Raw genomic sequence first — 21,861 nt, forward strand, 5'->3', positions numbered from 1 at the left:
GCTTTAGTGATTAGAACTGGTCTAAAATTTTAGACTGAAAACATTTCCTATCAAAATGTGCTCCATGAATTGTTTGCTACTGACCTTTTTGGAGATGGTCAGTAGCCAGTATAAATTGTGAGTTTGAGTCCTCAGCCCTCACTTGCTCTTCAGTTACTTATGATGTAACACTGAGCATATGGCTGCATATATTTGTTGACTAATAATTAGAAATAAAGGCTCAGTACTAGCTACATTACTTTTAGACAGAGAGGGTTTGGTGATTTCCTCCAATGCTTCCCATCCATTGTATTGTAGTTTAAATAAATTACCAAAATAATTGAAACCAGCTTGATTATATTATGTTATTTTGACAAAAAATGAAGAATTTTTAAATATTATGCGCAGAATTTTTAGGTGCAGATTTTTAATTTTTTTGGCACAGAATTCCCCCAGGAGTAGAGTACCTATTGTAGGACTAGGGAAAAACAGTAGGCCTAAGCCCACCCATAGCTAAGGCCAGGGGTAGGGTGAGTAGATGAGGGCTACAGCTGATTCTGGAGGACAACAAATGAGAAACCAGGGATGGGAGTGAAGGTTATAGGGCAAAAAACAATTGACCAGAAGAGGAAACTGAGCAGAGAGACCCTGACAGCGCCATTGCTCCTCAAAGCCATGTAAGGACGTGACTCCTTACTGGCCAATCACATTAGCCCCTAATAGTTAAAAAAGAAAAAAAAAAGTGTATACCTCTAACCATCCCCTGGATCAATTTCATTTGTCCCTTTTCTATTCTCCCTCCAGTAAATCTGTCATTTTGGGAATAAGGCATGTATGTAATAGCAGAGCTCTATGGAGAAAGACTATCTGCCCCATAATATAATGCTAACTGGGCATGCAGCACAAACATTTAGTGATCTTTTTGCTGCTGTGTCATAATGCAAATTAATATCTAATTTTATCTAATGGTTTGACACAGATCTCAGTGGTTCCCTCCCAGAAAAATCCTCCAACTTAATACACTCAGCCCCTGGAAAGCAAAAGGATTATACTCTGAGTATCTAGCCCTCTCCAGTTACTCCATACTCTTCTATATGGATATGCTACTCAATTTAATTGTCCAGCTGAAGACCTTCAGAGAGAGACCTCCACTTCTTCTGATCACCAGCAGCAGGGAGTTCCATAGGTTCCAGCAGCTGTCATGTCAATGTGGAATGTAGCTGTTGCAGTGTGGTCTGGGATGAAAGGCAGTCCCTGAGATAGCTAATCTCTAGTCCATTTAGGGCTATAAAAATTTGGATCAGGATCTAGGGCAGGACATAATATGATCTCAGCGCTTTTGCCCAGAAGGCAGGCTGTTGTCTATTGAACAAGTAGAGGGCATTGCAGAAGTCTAATCTGGGGGTGAAGAAAGCATGGGTTACTTTTATTTGTCTTTCAGTAGGAAAGAGCATAGTCTTCTAGCTAGCCCAAGACAGAAAATGGCATTTGATGCCACTGCTCTTATTTGGACATCTAGGAGCAGCAGTGACTCCAAGAGGATCCAGAGATCACATGCCCCACCTTGCAACTGGAATGCAAAAACCATCATAGCTTCAACCAACTTCCTCAAAGTGCTTTCTTCTTCTAGTCAGCACCATAGCATTCTTTTTCTAGTTGAACTTGAGTCAGCTGCTTTTCATCCATGCATTTATATCTCCCAAACACTGGGACACCTATTTCCCTGTTTTCATTAGCCGTGAAATAAATGTAAAGTTGAGTGTCGCCCGCATATTGCTGACATCAAAGCCTGTTGTGTCTCATAAACTCACTAATGGAATAAGCCATGTACAATAAACCAGACGTGGGACAGGATTGAGCTGTATGGAAATCCACATGCAAGAAGAACTGCCCATTGCACTCCTTGGAAATCTGTCTGAAAAGAATGAATGAATTCTATGCAATTCCACGCAACTCTGTCAGGTCTCTTAGCTGTGTCAACAGCAGACCTCATCACTGGTTGTGTCAAAGGCTCCTCCAATATGCATAAAAATATCATCATGGATTTTTTTTTCAGTGGCTATGAAGAGTTTATCCAATGGTGCCATCTCTGCATTATATCCCTGTCTGAAGCCTGAATGTAAGGAGTCTGGTATACTGGAAGATGTCAGCTGCACCTGGAGTCTGTTCAGAACCAAATTTATTGATTACCTTTGTCCAAGAAAGAAATATTGCGGCCAGGGCAGCAGATGGCATCATCATTTGCCTAGTTGCTTGAGGAAGACTGAATTAAATTTGCACCTTTTTGGTCCCAAATCAGTGGGCCTATTTGTGGATGGAAGCCAGAATCAGACCTTTGGATGCTTTGTCTTTTGGTCACTGTTCCTCTGTCCTGTCCAGTCTTCACTAGGTCCTGATAGTTCTTGTCTCTCTTTCCAGCACTTCCTCATTCCCTGTGCTGCTCTCCTGGCATATGTCTTTGGGTATAACACATCTCATTGCCATTCTGCTTGGCACGGCAGAGACTTTTGATTATTATATAAACAGCATTTATACTAAGGAGAGCCTACTTCGCAGGATTAAAAGTGCTGAACATCGTACCTAGTTACTATAACTGTTATAAGAGGAAGTACCAATTTTCTCACCTGTAAGAGTATTCCTACATTTGTTTGAGCTCCTTTCCACATCCATTTCATCATTTCAGGTGGTAATAGATGGGTTGATGAATGTGTATATCTGTCTTACTACGTGCAGAAAGGTAAGCATGTCATGGGAGTGGAAGCCAAGACAAACTCATAAATGTATAAGAATTTCCATTAGCATTCAGATGAGCTCCATGAAAGAAATACTTTGCTATTAGCAATGCCCTGGAAAGAATTCTCTTTTTCCAACCTCTTTTTCTTTTTCTGCAGTTAATGGAAGTGCTTGGGAAGTCTATCATGCTATAAATTGAGAGACAGAACACCACCACCCTGGAGTTCACTTGCTTTGGATCTTAGGCCTGGTCTATACCAAAATTTAGGCTGACCTCGCTACGTCATTCAGGGCTGTAAAAAATTTCACATCCTGTGCAACGTAGTTAGGTTGACCTAACCCCCACTCTAGACACAGCTAGATCAAAGATAGAATTCGAGGGGGTGGATTTATTGCAGTGACAGAAAAAAACCCTTCTGTTGTAGTAAGAGTCTACACTACAGCAGTGTAGCAGCTGTAATGTTCCTAGTTTAGACATACCCTTATTCTTGAGCTCTTAATTTCTGCTGATGCTATACATAGTTCCTGCACATACATGAATGAAATTCAGATTTCAGGAGACAGACAATTAACCATCCCCCACAAAACCACAACCTACACCATGGGAATTTCTCAGTGGCTGGATCTGCCAACGGTACAAGCAACCCCATTGTATTAGGTAATTCAGAGCATAGTGTTGCATTCTGGCAGTACAAAATAACCCCATTGTCATGCAGTCACTCATGATGCATGAAGGGGTTTTCTAATTTGAATTAAAATTGAGTCTGTAGAATATTCCAAAAACTAACATTTTAGGATGCAGGACAGACCATTCCACAATGAGGACCATCGGGACTATGAAAAAGTATTAATAACAATTTCATACACAAAAACCATGAAAGATCCCTGAAACTTTGGGCTGCCTGAGTTTGAGCTTCTGCTAATTGAGTCTGGAAGTCTTTTTAAAAAATATGTTTTAGTTCAATCCCAAATAATTGTTGGACTAGATGCAGGAGTTCCTGGGTAAAATTCAATGATATTTGTTATGCAAGAGGTCAGACTAGATTATCTCAATGTTCCTGTCTAGCCTTAAAAATCTATGAATCACCAAAATCAGAAAGATTTATTTTTTGTCAATAGTTTTCTATGTGAGTTCCTCTTGAAATACTTATTAATGTAGACAAATGTAATACAAAATTGGTGCATCAAATCTGTAATCAGGTCCTTGCAAGCAGATTCCTATTCATTTCAATGGCTTCTATTTGGACACAAGGGCCTCTCCTCATATACCCAATTACAGGATCAGGATTCTGGGCCTGATACAAAGCACACAGAGATCAATGAGAGTCTTTCCATTTACTCAGCAGGGTTTGGATCAGGTGCCTAGGCAGGAAAAGACATGCGGCACCACCACACAAACATATTCACAGTATTTTGTGAGAGTGGCAACATACTGTAACTCAAAATAGTCTTCTAAATATATTTATAGTATGGTACAACTTAACCATAGAATCATCACCATTTTGGTTTGGCTTGGGTTCTAAATCATGTTTTTCAACTGAATTTCTTGTGTCTATGAGGAAGAATCTGAGAGAACAGAACACCATTGGACAGAACAGAACAGAAATCTGGCTCCTATTGAAGTCAATGGCAAAACTCCCACTGACTTTAGTGGGATCAGGATGTCACCACATAGATACAAACATGACACAAAATATAGGAGTAGATGTTTAATGTTAATATTTAAAAAGATAGAGTGAATATAAATCATCATCATGGCAAATCCCAAAGATTGAGTGCCACCCAGATCAAGTGTGAATGTAAAGAACAACTAGAAATAGCATTTTGAGGTGCATTCCAGGACTGGGCTAGGCCAAGTGTAAAAATAGCACATGCAAACCATTACCTTAAAAACTCCATGAATACATTTCGAAGTAGTCTCTTTAAAAATCAGACATACTACTTTGCATATCATTTCTTCTAGATTAAATGGAAAGCCATAAAAAATAGCAGTAGTAGCAATATCACTGATAAATGAAATTCTTTGTACATTTTCCCCAGAACAAGAGCTAAAAATCTCATTTAGCACCTAAAATGAGGCAAACAGCTGTTGCACGGATAAACTGAGGTTTGTTTATATGCAGTGCCTACAAATAAAGAGCACAGCTAATGGTGCTGAGAGAATCTTAACTCAAAGTTTCCTCGCCTTTCAAAATGTAAGTAAAAACTTTAAAATTAATTCAGAATTAAAACATAGCTTCTCCGTTTACTTAGGGAGCCTCAAATTTAGTCACTTGTTAATTTTTTGGCATTTGATAAGTTTTGCAACTATTTTTTATGCACATGAAAGCTAGATTTTTCCTCAATAATTAGTGCATTTGCACAGAAAAAGGCTAGAAAAGCATTTGTTAAATAAAAAAAATATTCAAATTATGTCTCACTTTTTTTTTGGTGCCTTATTTTGTTTTCATGTGTCATCATTTTTTATTTTTATTATGGCTAGGGGCCTCAAAAGCTGGAAGTGGCCCAGACCTCTCTGGACCTCAAGAAGGCCCGATATAGCCACAGGTGGTGGCATGGACTAACTGCCTGAGTACGTATCTAGGGTCTTGGATGGGATTGTACTCAGGGGCTAGCCCAAGCCACCGCCCACTGTGGCTACACTGCTAGTTTTAGCATGCCAGCTTGATCAAAGTTAGCATGTGTACATCCATCTGAGCTGGGAATTACACCTCCAGTAGACATACCTTTAAACTTGTTTTAAAGTGCTATAAGTTCTGTCGACTTCATGGAGTTATTCCTAATTTACAATAGTCCTTATCACTAATAAATCTGTATCACTAATAAGTGATAGGAGAATTAGGCTTTAAGATACCAAATGCTAATAGCCCACTACGCTTGCACAACTATTCTAAGAGAATGTCAATATAACAATTATCAGCAAAACCCAACAGGGTTCAGGGTGGCCTACAGTTCAACAGTTCCAGTCCCTGATTCTAGCATATTTTATCCACTTTCTAAGTGTGATAAGAACAATCAAGTAAGCAAGAAGGTATGTAGTTCATGCCTCTGACACAAGGGCTATGCACTCTTTAAGTCTTCCTCTGGCTTGTTTTACATCTCCAGTTTTCTTTTTGTGATCACTAGGTAGTACTCATTCAGGAGACAAAGAATTAATAAAATAACTTCCCATTTAAGGATTGTTTTGTTCAAGTGCAGTACTAGTAAATTGGTTTCCCAAAGGAGGAGTCTTAGAGATGCATCATTTGCCCTGCACTGTCGTCAGAATGACTGCAGCAGTTCTGTCCCTGAAAGATCTCACTGACACATACTGCTAAGGTAGTGGCTTCCTTTGGTTTTCTGGGTTCTGCTGCAGAGATATGTTGAGCCAATTGATAGGCTCATAATCAACAACAACTGTGAAGCTGGGAGATGTGACAATATTGAAAGAGGAGCTTATTCCAGCTAAATCAGGCAGAGAGGCAGAAAAATATTATTTCACAAAGGAAGAAAACCTGACATTGGCTCTGGTTTCAGACCTCCAGATTGAATAGGTGAGGCAGCATTTGTAACAGTCTCCAGCAGAGTCATAAAGGATCATAAGGCTATCATAGACTCCCGTGAAAACCAAACACACTGTCAAGCCAAAAGTTAAATATACATATACAACAGAGCACTGTGCAGAGATGCAAGTAAGAGGCGTTGGCTCCAGAGCTTTGGGGTCACACATAAACCTTCAAGGAACTTGCATCTCTCTCACTTAGAGTAGTAAGGTAATGTTGGTGACAACATTTGTTGCTATTCTTTATTATGTATTAATAAGGAATATAATAAGGTATGTGCCTTGCGTCAGGGTTACTGTTTCCCAAATGAAATTCTTACTGTTAGGAATTGCTCCCATATGCTTAGTGTTCTTTGCTATACAGTGCCACAAAGCTATAATAATAAGAAGAAGAATGTTGTGGGGTTTCATAACTACTGGTTTTGTTGTCTATAGAGAAACCCTTGGTAAATGCCTTAGTCCCACTGCCCCACGATCAGGGAATAGATGCAGTGCTTTCTTTAGACTTTCCCACCATTTGACTAGCCCTTAACTAATTGTAAGAATGAACTAATCATATTTTCTCTAGCCTCTACAAAATACGTGCTTCTGCAATTTTCATGAGCATTGATGAGTGGCAAGGGATGAATAAAAATATCAGGTATGTCAAATCTCTCTTTGGCTTAGCCTTTATAACGACACACTGTTAAACTCATGATGTCCATCGCTGCCATTAAATCCTGGTAGACTTTTTGAATGGGCTGAATAGTAGTATTTGATATGCCAGGAGGTGACAATTTATTTTACTGATTTCACATTATGTAGGGAATGTTGCCCATGCTCTTTTTGGAAGACTTGCTTAAATCGCTACATCTTCTTATAGGTTGAAAAAATCACTCCATACGCTTAGAGTATGAGTTAAGGAGGAGAAATTCACAAGCTAAGGCAAGGGTGATGAGGCTGCAGTACAATCTCATCCCATCCCATCCCTCAAAGATGCAATTATTGTAGACTTGAATAGCAGCTGCAGCCCTTCTGTCCCATGTGCGTAGGGTACTGGAGCTACTGGATCCATGTAATATCAATCTGTACTTCCCACCAAGCCCATCCCCAGATCACCCCTATTGTGCTCCTTCATATTAGTGTATGTGTAGACTCTTCCCATAGCATGCAGGGGGTGTGCAGCCACACCTGTGTCACGCAGTAGACAGACACTGCTTGCAGCTCCTCCACCAGGACTTATATGTTGTTCCTGGGATTGGCATTCTGCTCCAATGATAAATTGCACCCACAAATAGGGCACCATTAGTTGGGCAGAGGGGGTGTCCACAATATGATGTCAGCTCTATTGATTTGATTCTGGTGGATGCATTTGTACTGGCATTTAGGAACCATTGTTTTCATAATCAACATCAATTTTTCTAGTCTCTTCCCACGAGGTCACTCATAGATCAAATTCACCCAAACGCAGAATGGAATAAATAGGTGCAGCTCCCAGGAAAGCCTTTGGGTCAAAATCAGAAATGGGGTAAATTAAAATGTAAAATGTTATGCTGGGAGTACATTGATCAGAAACCAGGAAACAAGTACATGAATGGCCAACGTCATATAATTTGCATTCATTTAGCATTCAGTGAGTGAATGAATATGGTTATTGTGATATTGGGAACTGTATATTTCAGTGGGTTAGCCTCATAGACTGCTCCAGCAGTACAAAGGGGTCCTTAAAGTTGTTTCAAACTGTTGGAAATGAGGCTGTCATTGATCACGAAGAGGAAATCCATTTTTATATTGTTTGAAAGCCAACTAATGCAATGTTTCCCTCCCACAGAAAAATTCTACAAGAAGAGCACCCTGTGGGGAGGAACATCATGAAATTTTCTGTGAATTCTTCCACTGGGGGCAGCATTTGTCTCCCTGTGGATGAACCAGGCGTCTTCTTCCAAATCCTGCAGATCACCCAAGAGCCACATGGATCTCTAAGACCTGATTGAGGCACAGAGTCATACATGGGTGTCCTGTGCCGTCACACCACTCCAGGCCCCACTCTCCATGTCAGAATCTCTTCAATGGCAGTTTGCACAGCACAGAGGAGCACCAGAGGGAAGTGAATGCAGATTTCAGGCTCCCACCCTCTTCCCATTCCCTGGCCCACTGCCTCCCACTCACTGATCCTCAGCCCTGTGAAGAGCCCTGCATGAGTCTGGGGAAGGGAGGGATAGTACCGCGGAGGTGGCTGACCTCTCACTTCTGTGAAGAGGGAGAGATTTAGGGGACAAAATCTTGTGCATAGTCCTTGCTAATGCAGTAATATTATTACACACACCCAGACCAGGAAATGTCCCATCTCTCCCATGTAGTTCTTGATATACCTGTCTTTTGCATTTTTCAGGTAATACCAGTTGATTTCGTAACTTGGTTTTCCAATAAATTATTCCACATGTATCCAAATGCAACCAATACCATTCACACATCAGGGCTGAGATCTTACCACATCCTCGTGTGTTCTCTTAATTATTCAGTTTGTGCCCCAAGGACTTATAATGAAGAATTTTAGCAATAGCTGGATCTTCCTTCTGAGCTATCAAAACGTCTTTTTGTAGAATAGGCTTTACGGTGGATATAATGCCCATGGAGAAGTCTTCTACTGCCGAAGAGTTGGCAGTAATACCTGCTAACCAAGATATCTTGCTATCTCTTTGTACATCCAAGGACTATAAGACAGGATCTTTGCTCATCTCTTCTGTGCATTCTGCCACATATTTTTCCATATCAATGTCATTCTGTATAAAACATCTGCCTCCATATTAGATTTCTCTGGATAATATCTAACTTTGAGGTTAAAGTCAGCTAATTCTGCAACCTACCAATTTGCTGTTCATTCAGCCTGGCAGAAGTGAAAACACAGATTAGTGGGTTGTTACTACTTTAAACCATGAAGGATTGTGCGTAATACAGGTAGTCACAAAATTTGTCTACTACACCCCATTTCAAGGCTAAAAACTCCAGTTTTCCTGAAATAAGGTGATAATTTTTCTTAGCTGCAGTTAGAGTTCTTGACCCTAAACCAATGACTCTTCCTGACGTTGGTATAAAACTGCACCTGATCCCTTATTGGAAGTATCTACATAAAGGCTAGAGGGTAAGGCAAAATTGGGATAGGATATTATTGATGGTTGTACCGGACAGTTAATCATCTGGTTTAAAACTGGTTTATATTGCTCAGTCCAGGTAACTGGACTGTTGTTTCTCTACCTCCTCACCTACAGCAGTGTGCAGCTTCTCAAACAAAGTCTAATCTGCAACCTAATTATCTTAGAGGGCTATTTAAAGGGTCTCTCACCAAATCTTTTTACTTGCCCTTTGACTTCCTTCTTTTTCTGACTAACAGAAGTATTGGGAGCATAAGCTTTCGTGGGTAAGAACCTCACTTCTTCAGATGCAAGAAGTGAGGTTCTTACCCACGAAAGCTTATGCTCCCAATACTTCTGTTAGTCTTAAAGGTGCCACAGGACCCTCTGTTGCTTTTTACAGATTCAGACTAACACGGCTACCCCTCTGATACTTGACTTCTTTTTCTGAGTCCACGTTTGACAGTGTTGTGTGTCAAATTCCAATGGAACAGTCAACAAGTCATACAATCATAGAATCATAGAATATCAGGGTTGGAAGGGACCTCAGGAGGTCATCTAGTCCAACCCCCTGCTCAAAGCAGGACCAATTCCCATCTAAATCATCCCAGCCAGGGCTTTGTCAAGCCTGACCTTAAAAACCTCTAAGGAAGGAGATTCCACCACCTCCCTAGGTAACCCATTCCAGTGCTTCACCGCCCTCCTAGTGAAAAAGTTTTTTTCTAATATCCAACCTAAACCTCCTCCACTACAACTTGAGACCATTACTCCTTGTTCTGTCATCTGGTACCACTGAGAACAGTCTAGATCCATCCTCTTTGGAACCCCCTTTCAGGTAGTTGAAAGCAGCTATCAAATTCTGCAGACTAAACAATCCCAGTTCCCTCAGCCTCTCCTCATAAGTCATGTGTTCCAGACCCCTAATCATTTTTGTTGCCCTCCGCTGGACTCTTTCCAATTTTTCCACATCCTCCTTGTAGTGTGGGGCCCAAAACTGGACACAGTACTCCAGATGAGGCCTCAGCAATGTCGAATAGAGGGGAATGATCACGTCCCTCGATCTGCTGGCAATGCCCCTACTTATACAGCCCAAAATGTCATTAGCCTTCTTGGCAATAAGGGTACACTGTTGACTCATATCCAGCTTCTTGTCCACTGTAACCCCTAGGTCCTTTTCTGCAGAACTGCTTCCTAGCCATTCGGTCCCTAGTCTGTAACAGTGAATGGGATTCTTCCATCCTAAGTGCAGGACTCTGCACTTGTCCTTGTTGAACCTCGTCAGATTTATTTTGGCCCAATCCTCTAATTTGTCTAGGTCCCTCTGTATCCTATCCTTACCCTCCAGTATATCTACCCCTCCTCCCAGTTTAGTGTCATCTGCAAACTTGCTGAGAGTGCAGTGCACGCCATCCTCCAGATCATTAATAAAGATATTAAACAAAACCGGCCCCAGGACCGACCCTTGGGGCACTCCACTTGATACCAGCTGCCAACTAGATATGGAGCCATTGATCACTACCTGTTGAGCCCGACGATCTAGCTAGTTTTCTATCCACCTTATAGTCCATTCATCCAGCCCATACTTCTTTAACTTGCTGGCAAGAATACTGTGGGAGACCGTATCAAAAGCTTTGCTAAAGTCAAGGAATAACACATCCACTGCTTTCCCCTCATCCACAGACCCAGTTATCTCCTCATAGAAGGCAATTAGGTTAGTCAGGCATGACTTGCCCTTAGTGAATCCATGCTGACTGTTCCTGATCACTTTCCTCTCCTCTAAGTGCTTCAGAATTGATTCCTTGAGGATCTGCTCCATGATTTTTCCAGGGACTGAATGCTTTGCTAGATGAGAAAAATCTTGAATGTACCTTCAATAGAAGGTGAAGAAGCCTAACAGCTTGCAAAGTCCCCCTCTGGTATTTGGTGGTTTTGCTGCAGGAGCACAAACACCAAATGTGTCAGCTGAATCCACCGTTTATCTTTCAGCACATCCCACCATTCCCATGTAATGTATCTCTATCTGAAAGAGTTCACTTTTAGAAGCTTTCAGCTTAATTCCAAGCTTCTTAACTGTTTCAATACTCTCCTTACATTCCTCAAATGTTCTTCAATATTGCCATTGTACACAAGGACATTGTCTAAGTAAATTCTGCAAGGCACTTTGCATGCACTGCTGGAAGGCAGCAAGTGCATTTGTTAATGTAATGAAGGCTGTGTGAGGTGACAGCTTTCTTCAGCCACAAAACCTGGATGGAAGGTCCTCCCTTAATCTAAGGCAGAGAACCAAGATTGATCACCTAATCCATTCAAAACATCTTGGATTTGAGGGATGGGTTGTCTGTCTGGTATTTATAGTAAGGAATGGTATTTCTATTAAATTTTGATAGTCGACTGAGAGTCATAAACTGCCATTTCTTTTCTGGACACACATTACTGGTGAAGAATAGGATGACTTTGATTTTGTGATGCATCCCCTGTTCAGGAGATCTTGCAGATATTCCTTTACCTCTTTATATAGTGGATGAGGCACTGAGATATAAATCTTCTGTACAGGCTGCTGGTCATGTAACTTGCTATGCATCTGCAGAGTAGGGATCTTTCCCATGTGTCCATCACCTCTGGAGAAAACTTTGGACTCCTCTTTCAATATCTGCTGGGCCATTTTCCTTTGCATCTTTGATAAACTGCTTAGGTTGTTCAGACAGATCTCGATCATCACCTCTGCTTAGAGGTTGTTCTCTTTGTTGGCTCAGTCCTTGATCCATGATATCACATCTCTGCCTTTTAACATTGATGCCACCAGTGAGGATTTTATCTGTGGAATGTTCCCTGGAATTTCAGATTTAATTTGCTGTAAATTTCCCAGCACAATCTGTCCTTTCAAAATGATGTCATGTTTTAATAGGTTACTCACAGGGATATTTATCCAGCAAGATGATCCTTTGGGTATTTTGACTAATGTTTTTTTTATGTCCAAATCCTCAGAACACTGAACAGCAGCATCTAGCTCAAATATTGCCATTAAACTTTCAGAATCGAGGCCTGCATGAGCCCAACATGTTACGCTAGTGGTTTTTCCTTCAGGGATAATTACATTCCTTCTCCCTACTTTAAACACACAGTTCATCTGAATTGTTGTTTCTGATGATGTTCCATTCTAGGGGCTGGTGCCTCATCAAGTAAATTGCAGTGGTGGTATTTGACTATGTGCTCAGTAACATCATAGCTAATGATCAAGTTCTCTAATCTGTGTGAGCAGACCAGCACAGGAAAAGTCAAGATTTCATCATCTTTCCTTAATTGGAATTGGACTTCAATCCACCCTTTGTAAGGAATTTGGCAGCTTTAAGATCAAGCCCATCTTCTATTTCCAATAACTCTTCAAGCTTTTTAAGGCCTGTCCTTGGGAGATTATCTTCCACCCACTGACTTGAGACCATGCACACCAATGTTCCAGTGTCCCATCAATCTTGAGTGTTTACTTTATTGAGGAAACACCATGTTTTCCATACATCTCTTTCCAACTAAATTAGCCTCTCTGGTTTGCTGCTTGGGTATTAGATGGCAAATGAAGGCCACTCCTGGTAAATCAGATGCAGTATCAGTTTGATCTCTGCTCTCTTGTGATTTTCCTGCATGACATCCTGAGTGGTAGTGGTCTTTCCTGCCACATCTGAAACAGTGGTTACAAGTATTGCCTCTGCCAGATTGCCTGCAGCTAGCACATCCTGTCTGCATGCCTGTTCATACCATTATCAGTTCCTTTGTCGTGCACCTGGACAGCTTGCTCATATATTAATTTGGGTTTTCACACCTTTGCTTTAATCAATTCTAGCCTATAGTTCCCATATCTCATTCATTAGTTTTCTCTTGGGAGGAGGTCCTGCTTTATTCTGTGACTTGTGCTCTGTGTAGGGTGATTGCACAGAGCTACAAGTTACTGCCTTAGTACATGCTCTATTCCCCAACTTCTGTTGTTTCTCTACCTCTTCACCTATGGCAGTCAGGGCCACCCAGAGGATTCAGGGGGCCTGGGGCAAAGCAATTTCGGGGGCCCCTTACATAAAAAAAAGTTGCAATACTGTAGAATACTATATTCTCGTGGGGGCCCTTGTGTGGCCCGGGGCCTGGGGCAAATTGCCCTACTTGCCCCTCCCCCCCCGGCAGCCCTGACGGCAGTGTGCAGCTTCTCAAACAAAGTCTCATCCGCAACCTAATTATCTTTTTAAGTAAGGTCGCATTACAGTCCGAATGTTGTCATTCTGCAGGCCTGTCAGGCCTGAATGGAGGAACATGTTTTATACAAGGACAGAGTCATATCTTGGGTCAGAATCAGCTTCTTGTGAGGCAAACAATACTTTCTGTCTCAAATCAAGTGCTCAGGCTAGGAAATTCTGAGGTGTCTCTTCTGGCTCTTGAAATCTGCAGGAAAAGTTGAGATGCACCTTTTTCCTGGTAATAGGACCTTAAGATGCACCTCAGTTTTGGCAGATTCAGATCAGTTTTGCCCCTTCAAGTAGCCCCTGAGGTTCAGTCCTGGGCAAACTGTGCTGATCATAGTTTCCATGATCTCTGCCTCAGGGTACTCCTTTTGAATGCCACTTTCAATCTGATACACCAAGTTGCTTAGGTGGGAGTCCTCACTCTGTCCTGTTATTTTAAAGTCTTCTTTAAAATTGGTTCTGTTTTCTGGGGTGGTGGTGACAGATTTTCCGTAATTTCTTTTATGCTTTCCTGAAACAGTATTTCAAGCAATCTTCATTTTTCAGCATACCATTTCTGAATTGTCTGTCCTTCAGTTGTTCCAGTTTGCTCCTTTTCTGATGTAGTAACAAGGTGCAAAATCTTATCTTTTAATGCCAGCAATGTAGACAACCTCTGATCTTCCAATTTTTCCTGCCTATTTAAGTAGCTTCTTATATATTTAATTAAAGAAAGATAGTTTTTTGCTGCAGTTTCACTGCAACTTGTCTCAGAAATGCACAGAGAGTCAGACTTCTCTTAAATGCTCATCCATTAACTGGTATAAAAGTCCTCCTACCTCCATATGCAGGTCCTCTCTTTCCCAGCCATAGTGCTTGCAAATAATTAAATTTCCTCTGGCATCTTCTCCTGGAACAGTCTACAGCAGCTGCAGGTAGGCTTTTCTTTCGGAGAGGTCAAATCATTGCAATGTAGCCTCTCCTGCCTGTGCTTGCCAAATATTACACTGGTGTTAAAACTAGAGTGTTATTAAACTTAGTATTAAAAAACCAAACAAATACAGCTTTCACAAGCCCTTTTGCTGCTCAATCCTTAGAGCAAACACAACTCTGCTGCTGCAACCAGAGCCATCCTCTTTTACTCCTTCTCAGCAGACCTTCAATCCTTAAAGGGGCTGGGCACAGGCAAAGATAACCCTGACATTTCCTTATGAATGCTACAATACCATCTGGTTCAATGGGTCTGATCTCTCTAATACTAATATGAACTATTTTAACACTGCACATTTAAGTTACACTTCATCAGCAAAATTAATGGAATGTCATTTTCAAGCCCTGCAGTGCTATTTCACGCGGGGTTCATCAGCACAGTTCTTTCCCAGAGGTCATCAGCGCTGTTACATCCATTTTGGAGAAGTTAGAGGTCAGACTGAAGTGCAGTATCACATTTAAAGAGTCTTATCCAATTTTTTGACAAGTGATGATTTATTCCAACCATAGCACATTCAGTTCATTATCCAACAGATTACCAGCCTGTCTCATGATTTAGAGAGTCTGATGGATGGTAAGAAGTACAGCATTTACTGTACATAGAAATAAGTTTAATGAAATGAGCTAGCTTTTAAAAGACAAAGAACAAAACACAAGCAAGGGTAGTCAGTGGAGGAAGAAGACCCCATTCCAGTAGGTGCTGTGTTTATTTCCAAACAGCCAGTGGTTTATATGACAGCTAAATAGATTGATACATACTCTCTTTTTACATTTATCTTTTTCTCTTCAACTGTTGCATCTAGTTTAGATTAATGCCTCTCCCCCCTCCCCCAGTACACACATTCTTCCTCTCCCCCTTTCTGCCCTATTGAGATCTTGGATATTCTCACTATTTATTGCTGATTGCATAGGAATATTCTTGAACAAATATACTTCCTGCTAACAAACTAAATCAGTGTATATTCTACGAGTGGGACATTCTTGTACATAGCGGCAAACTTATACTAAAGAAAAATCATGTTGAATTTAATATTTTTAACAGCATAGGATGTTTTCAGACACTTAGTTTAGACACCGCCTTGTTGAATAAGTGAATATTATCCTGTGATGGGTTGGATCACAGAAACCCTCTTGGGAGCTGCCACCCAATGTTTCAAGACTACCCCTGCTCCTGTTTTCCCTGCCAGGTCAGGACTCCAGCACCCTGTCTTGCTGAGCCAGACACTCCATCTGTTCCAACACAGACCTAGGGTCTGAATTACTTGCCCCAAAGCTGCAAGTTTACCTGAAAACAGCTCACAAAAATGTGCTTGTCTTTAGCACTCAGATGCTCAACTCCCAATGGGGTCTAAACCCAAATAAATCCGTTTTACCCTGCATAAAGCTTATGCAGAGTAAACTCATAAATTGTTCGCCCTCTATAACACTGATGGAGAGATATGCACAGTTGTTTGCTCCCCCAGGTATTAATACATACTCTGAGTAAGTTACTAAGTAAAAAGTGGTTTTATTAAATACAGAAAGTAGGATTTAAGTGGTTCCAAGTAGTAACAGACAGAACAAAGTAAGTCACCAAGCAAAATAAAATAAAATGCACAAATCTATGTCTAATCAAATTAAATACAGATAATCTCACCCTCAGAGATGCTTCAGTAAGTTTTTCTCAGACTGGACACCTTCCAGGCCTGGGCACAATTCTTTCCTCTGGTACAGCTCTTGTTCCAGCTCAGGTGATAGCTAGGGGATTCTTCATGATGGCTCCTCTCTCCCTCTGTTCTCTTCCACCCCTTTATATATCTTTTGCATAAGGCGGGAACCCTTTGTCCATCTGGGTCCTGCCTCCCCCCCCACTGGAAAAGCACCAGGTTAAAGATGGATTCCAGTTCAGGTGACATGATCACATGTCACTGCAAGACTTCATTACCCACTTGCTAGCACACACATATACAGGAAGACTAACAGGTAAACACAGCCATCTGCAGACAATGGTCCTGGTTAATGGGAGTCATCAAGATTCTAAACCACTATTAATGGCCCACACTTTGCATAATTACAATAGGCCCTCAGAGTTATATTTCATATTTATAGTTTTAGATACAAGAGTGATACATTTATACAAATAGGATGCTCACACTCAGTAGATTATAAGCTTTGTAAGGATACCTTACAAGAGACCTTTTGCATGAAGCATATTCCAGTTACATTATATTCACTTATCATATTTTTATAAAACTATTCCAGTTACATTATATTCACTTCTTATTATGTTTTTATAAAACCATATAGACTGCACAACGTCACATATCCATCTACATTATCTGGTTTTGTGTTGTGCAGTAGTAGACAGATGTTAGTTTTTCTTTAGTCAGATGATTGGCTATATTGAAATCAATGTGCTTTTGTGGCACATTGCTAGTCTTATTGGAGCATCAACACATGCTTTAATTATGAAGGGCAAACAAGTAGCCATCTGCATCAGCACACGTCTCTCTGTTTACAATGACTTTTAGACCAAATTCAGTCATATTTCAGTGCTAAATTTCCCTTGCATTAAAACTTTGTTGCAGACTAAATCAGAAGTATGATACGGGGGAACACACCACACACTGAACCTGCAATTTTTTCTGTGTATCATTACATTCTTCCTCAATAGACCATAAAAATTGCTTCTGAGATAACATGGTAATAAACTGCTACAGGCTGGAGAGAGTGGGCCAATTTTTCCCTTAGCACCTTGTGTAGTCACATGGAACTCAATTTGATGGAACTACCCAGGATGTCAGTAACGGTAGAAATTGGCTGTAAACAATAAAGTGCCTTGATGTCTACCAGGTCTAAGTGTCTGCCCCATAGCTATGGCTCTATATCATACTTTTATTGTGCTTTCATTTTATAGTCATGCTTAATTTTTTTTAAACATTGTGATTTGCTATACTAGGAAAGTTGTTTTGAATATTCACCTATGGGATATGGGCAATCTTTTATGCAACAGAAGGTCCTTTTTGGCTTAAATAAAAGATGTCAGCTGTTCCAGTTTAGTATCTCATATAGAATACTAATCAACAGCTCATAAACATCAGTGCTCTGAGCTATTTTGAATATGGATACCTTCTGAGGATTGCCTAATGCTGGTCAGCAACAGTAGGCAGGCAAAATGAAGGCCAAGAATCCAAGAACCACCCGAGAGGCTTGAGCTAAAAGAACATCAGTCATTCTTGGAGCAGTTATATAATTTCCATATAGTTTTCCATTTTATAGACAGTATTTCACATTCAAGCTCTTTGATTCTGCCTGTTTACAGGTATAGAGCACCATGAATTGAATAGTACCAGATTGTGATTTTAGTTACATCCACATAAAACTGGAATAACTCCACTAGTGTCAATGGAGTTACTTTGGATTTACACTGCTGTAATGGAAATCAGGGTCTAGCAAAAATAGAAATCTGGCAATTAGTACGTCCTTTCTTCAGTTGCCGTCACCACTTCGTTACGGGCTTGGCTGAGCATAAGCTCATTCCACTAGGTCAGTTTGTATAACTGCACCGAACACAATGCCACTCAACAGTAAAGACAGAAAAATATTACAAACTGCAACTTTTGAAGAGAATGGCATAGACCACAAGGTCTGGCTCAGCTCCACTTGGAGCAGCACCTGGGGAGGGGAGGGGGGGGGCGGAAGACACGGCTAGGGACAAAGATATGCCACTTTCACACCTTTCATACCTGCTTCCCCATTTCAAGTCTGCTCTAACTTGCATTTTCTGTTGATGGCCCCAACAGGCTATTCAAGCAGCTGGGGATCACCAGAGAACAGCAGCATTCTAACCACTCCTCCTAGACTGGTTCCAGGAAAGAGAATAATGTAGAGCTGAGTATGCCATTAGTGAATTCCACTATACCAGAGGAATCAACAACTAGCTGTTTAAGCTGATTTTCCCCCTGCAATGTACTCTGTGCAGTGCACAGAGGCAGAATCTGGCCCCAAATCTCTGATGCTTTAAGAGGACAGACAGCATAAATGTTGGAACCCTTCATACTTCAACATGGAGCAGGACTCCTTCGGTGACAGACGAACAAATTAATTTTGTCACATAAATGCATATCACTCTTGGTGATATAATCCATCTTGTGTGGGAACCCAAGTTATGCCTGACTGGTCAGAAGCTCACAGCCAAGATAAGTTGAGTGGATTTATCCAGCAAGCCTGACAAGGTTACATTTTCTTTCAAACAAAAGTATTAACCATCACTGAATCTACATAACTTACCTTGTAAAATCTGCATCACTGGCTCTAAGTGAGGAAAGGGAATGACTCTGTCACTCAGAATACTAAACCATGTTCTGACATTTGCACAGAAAAAGAGAGAGAGGCAGTCAGAGAAAGGAATCTAACATCAACACTTGAAGTATTGTCCTTTAATATGCAAGCCTCAATACAATGTAATTTATCCTTTAAGCATGCAGGATGGTAAATAAATTATCTTAGATAACAATGTTTAACTGTGTTTTATTTCTAGAATGCAATGACTTCTATGCTGTGAAAAGTAAATGGCAATGCAAAGCCACTTTTCACCTGCAGTCAAGCACAATTTCCCCAATCTGCTTCAATTTAGCCAACTGTAACTAAAGGGATTTCCCTCACTCTCAGAGACAGGTCCCTGTATGCATTGTTCCAGGTTTCAAGTTCATTTTACTTGTGCATCATAGTATAAAATTCTACAAAGACAAAAAAATTAACACAGCATATTACAAACACAGAGAAAGACAAGTGTCCCACCTGAAGAGCTTATGGAGAAAGATAAAGAAAGCAAACAGACTGGACAGAGAGCAGCACAAAAAGTCACCGGTGAGGTGCTGAAGACAGCTAAGTCAGAGAGCCAGGACAGCACGGAGTTGTGGAAGCTAAAAGAGGGGAGGAAAAAGAAGAGAAAAATGATGACAGCGGAGAGGCTCAAGGACAAGACTATGGAAGTAGGAGGACATCTATGATCTTAAGTCAAAGAGTTTTGGTGAACTGGTGAGGTCAGAAGCCATATTGGAGAAGATCTAATATGGAGTTTAAAAGACTGCAGTATTTTCCAACTGTGAAGGCAAAAATCACGACAAGTTACAACCTATGAAAAGATTGGTTACATCCTTAGCTTAGCTGAGATCTGCTTGGTGCAGGACCCAAGGCACGGTGGTGATCAGGTTGTATGCTGCCTTTACTTTCACCCTGTAAGGAGACAGCCAGGGGCTCACTGCTGTCATAAATTAGAGCACTCTCAGGTCTGACAAAACTTGAACCCAGATGCATACTCTAGAACTTTGGAAAAAACAAGGTTGAAGAAAAAGGATGGTGTCTAGCGAGACAAATGAGATTGAAGCACAACTTTCCTCCAGGACAGGTGAAATAAGACTCTAGCTATAATACTTGTTTTTTCTACAGCATATACTAATACTGTAGCTGTCATATAAGTTAAAAGACAATTTAGTAGCAACTTCTTTTATGTAAATTCTGCTGCTGCATGAGAGTATTGGTCATTACTACAGCCCTGTTTCAAACTAATAATTCAGATTGTTTCACAAACATTGTTATAAGAAAACCTGTTTTTGAACTTGAACATCATTGAACTTGATACACACACTTTACATTTGTATTTAGAATTTCAAAACCTATACAGAAATTATACTGAAAAAATATCAACAAACAGAAAGCTGAGCCTTTAAAAAAATAACAACATTGGTTTAGGTCTGTGAAAGCAGTATGTCCAAACTCCATCAGGCGAAGCAGGCCAGTCAAGAGAAAATTGCGGCCTCAGTACATCATGTTTGCTGGGGCTTCACACCCTTCCATTTCACTTTATTTACACAGACATTACAGATTTTTTGGGGGTGGGGGGGTGGGGTGCTGTGCTCAGGGACCCACTACTATTGTTCCCATTTCACCCCTCTCATCAGCCCGAGTAAGGCTTAAAGAGATGGTTTTGCAGTTCAGATATGTATGAATCTTAATTATTTCTTGATTTAGCAACTTTTATATTTTTCTCTTTGAGAGGAGGTTTTATATGAGGGATTCCTCCCATTCTCCATATTTTACCTCCTCTCAAGACCCTGGTCCAAGTCATCAAGTCTGGCAGTGCTGCTTTCAGCCCCAAAACATGAGGCAGGTGAGGGGATGAGGAGGATAATGGTGGAATTAGCATTTTAGGGCTTCTCTACCTGGGGATACCCAGGAAAGTTAATCTAAATTAGCTGAAGGTGTGAATTTGAAGTGGACTCGTTAAACTGGATGAAATCCCTGTGAGGACACTGTTATTCAGAATTAAGGTGGCCTTCATTCAGTTTAGCTGAATTAATTTCCAAAGTGAGTTATTTTGGTGGCAATGGAAGAATTGTAGACAAAGCCATTATAGTGTCAGTCAAGAGTTATTAGGAAAAAAGTTTTCATCTGTATTTTTTTTTATTGTGAATCTGAGCTGATAGAAAGTCAATAGAAATGGCTTCAAAGAAACAACTGCAATGTCAGAGCAAGTTCCATTTCAAAAGTGTCTTTCTCTCATTTTTGTCCTCTAGAAATGTGCTGGAGAAGGTGTACTCTCTTCATGCACAAAAACAGGATAGCGTGGGCACTGACTGTGTAATTATCCCGCACAAAACCCTACCCATCAGTCTCATTCTTAATATAAAGGAACCATATCTAGGACTGAGAAAGTAGTTCAGGTGTATTGCCTGTTTAAAGCCTGATCTAATGCCTATGAATTTAGTTTTTTTCCAATAATTTCAGCAAGCATTGGACTGAACCTTTAGTCCTCATCTTGACTGACACTGCTGACAAGGTTTCAGTTGGTACCAACTGGGCTGATGTGGATGGCTGTCCACCAGGAAATCGACATAGCACCAAACTCTTTCCTTACAAGCCAGTGAAATGTCAGCAAGAGGTAACAATTTTCTGCTCAGGATATGATGTGGTGGTGAAAAGGTCTATATCTCAACACCAATTCAAAACAAAAACAAAAAACAAACAAAATAAACAATTCTTCTAACTTTTTATTAAAAAAAAACTTTAAATGTCTGTTTAATTTTACCTTAAATCAGTGAAAGTAAAGACAGGTTTCAGAGTAGCACCCGTGTTAGTCTGTATCCGCAAAAAGAAGAACAGGAATACTTGTGACACCTTAGAGACTAACAAATTTATTAGAGCATAAGCTTTCGTGGACTACAGCCCACTATATGCATCCGAAGAAGTGGGCTGTAGTCCACGAAAGCTTATGCTCTAATAAATTTGTTAGTCTCTAAGGTGCCACAAGTACTCCTGTTCTTCT

The sequence above is a fragment of the Malaclemys terrapin genome, chromosome 11 (genome assembly GCF_027887155.1).
Source record: "Malaclemys terrapin pileata isolate rMalTer1 chromosome 11, rMalTer1.hap1, whole genome shotgun sequence".
In the NCBI taxonomy this organism is placed as follows: Eukaryota; Metazoa; Chordata; order Testudines; family Emydidae; genus Malaclemys; species Malaclemys terrapin.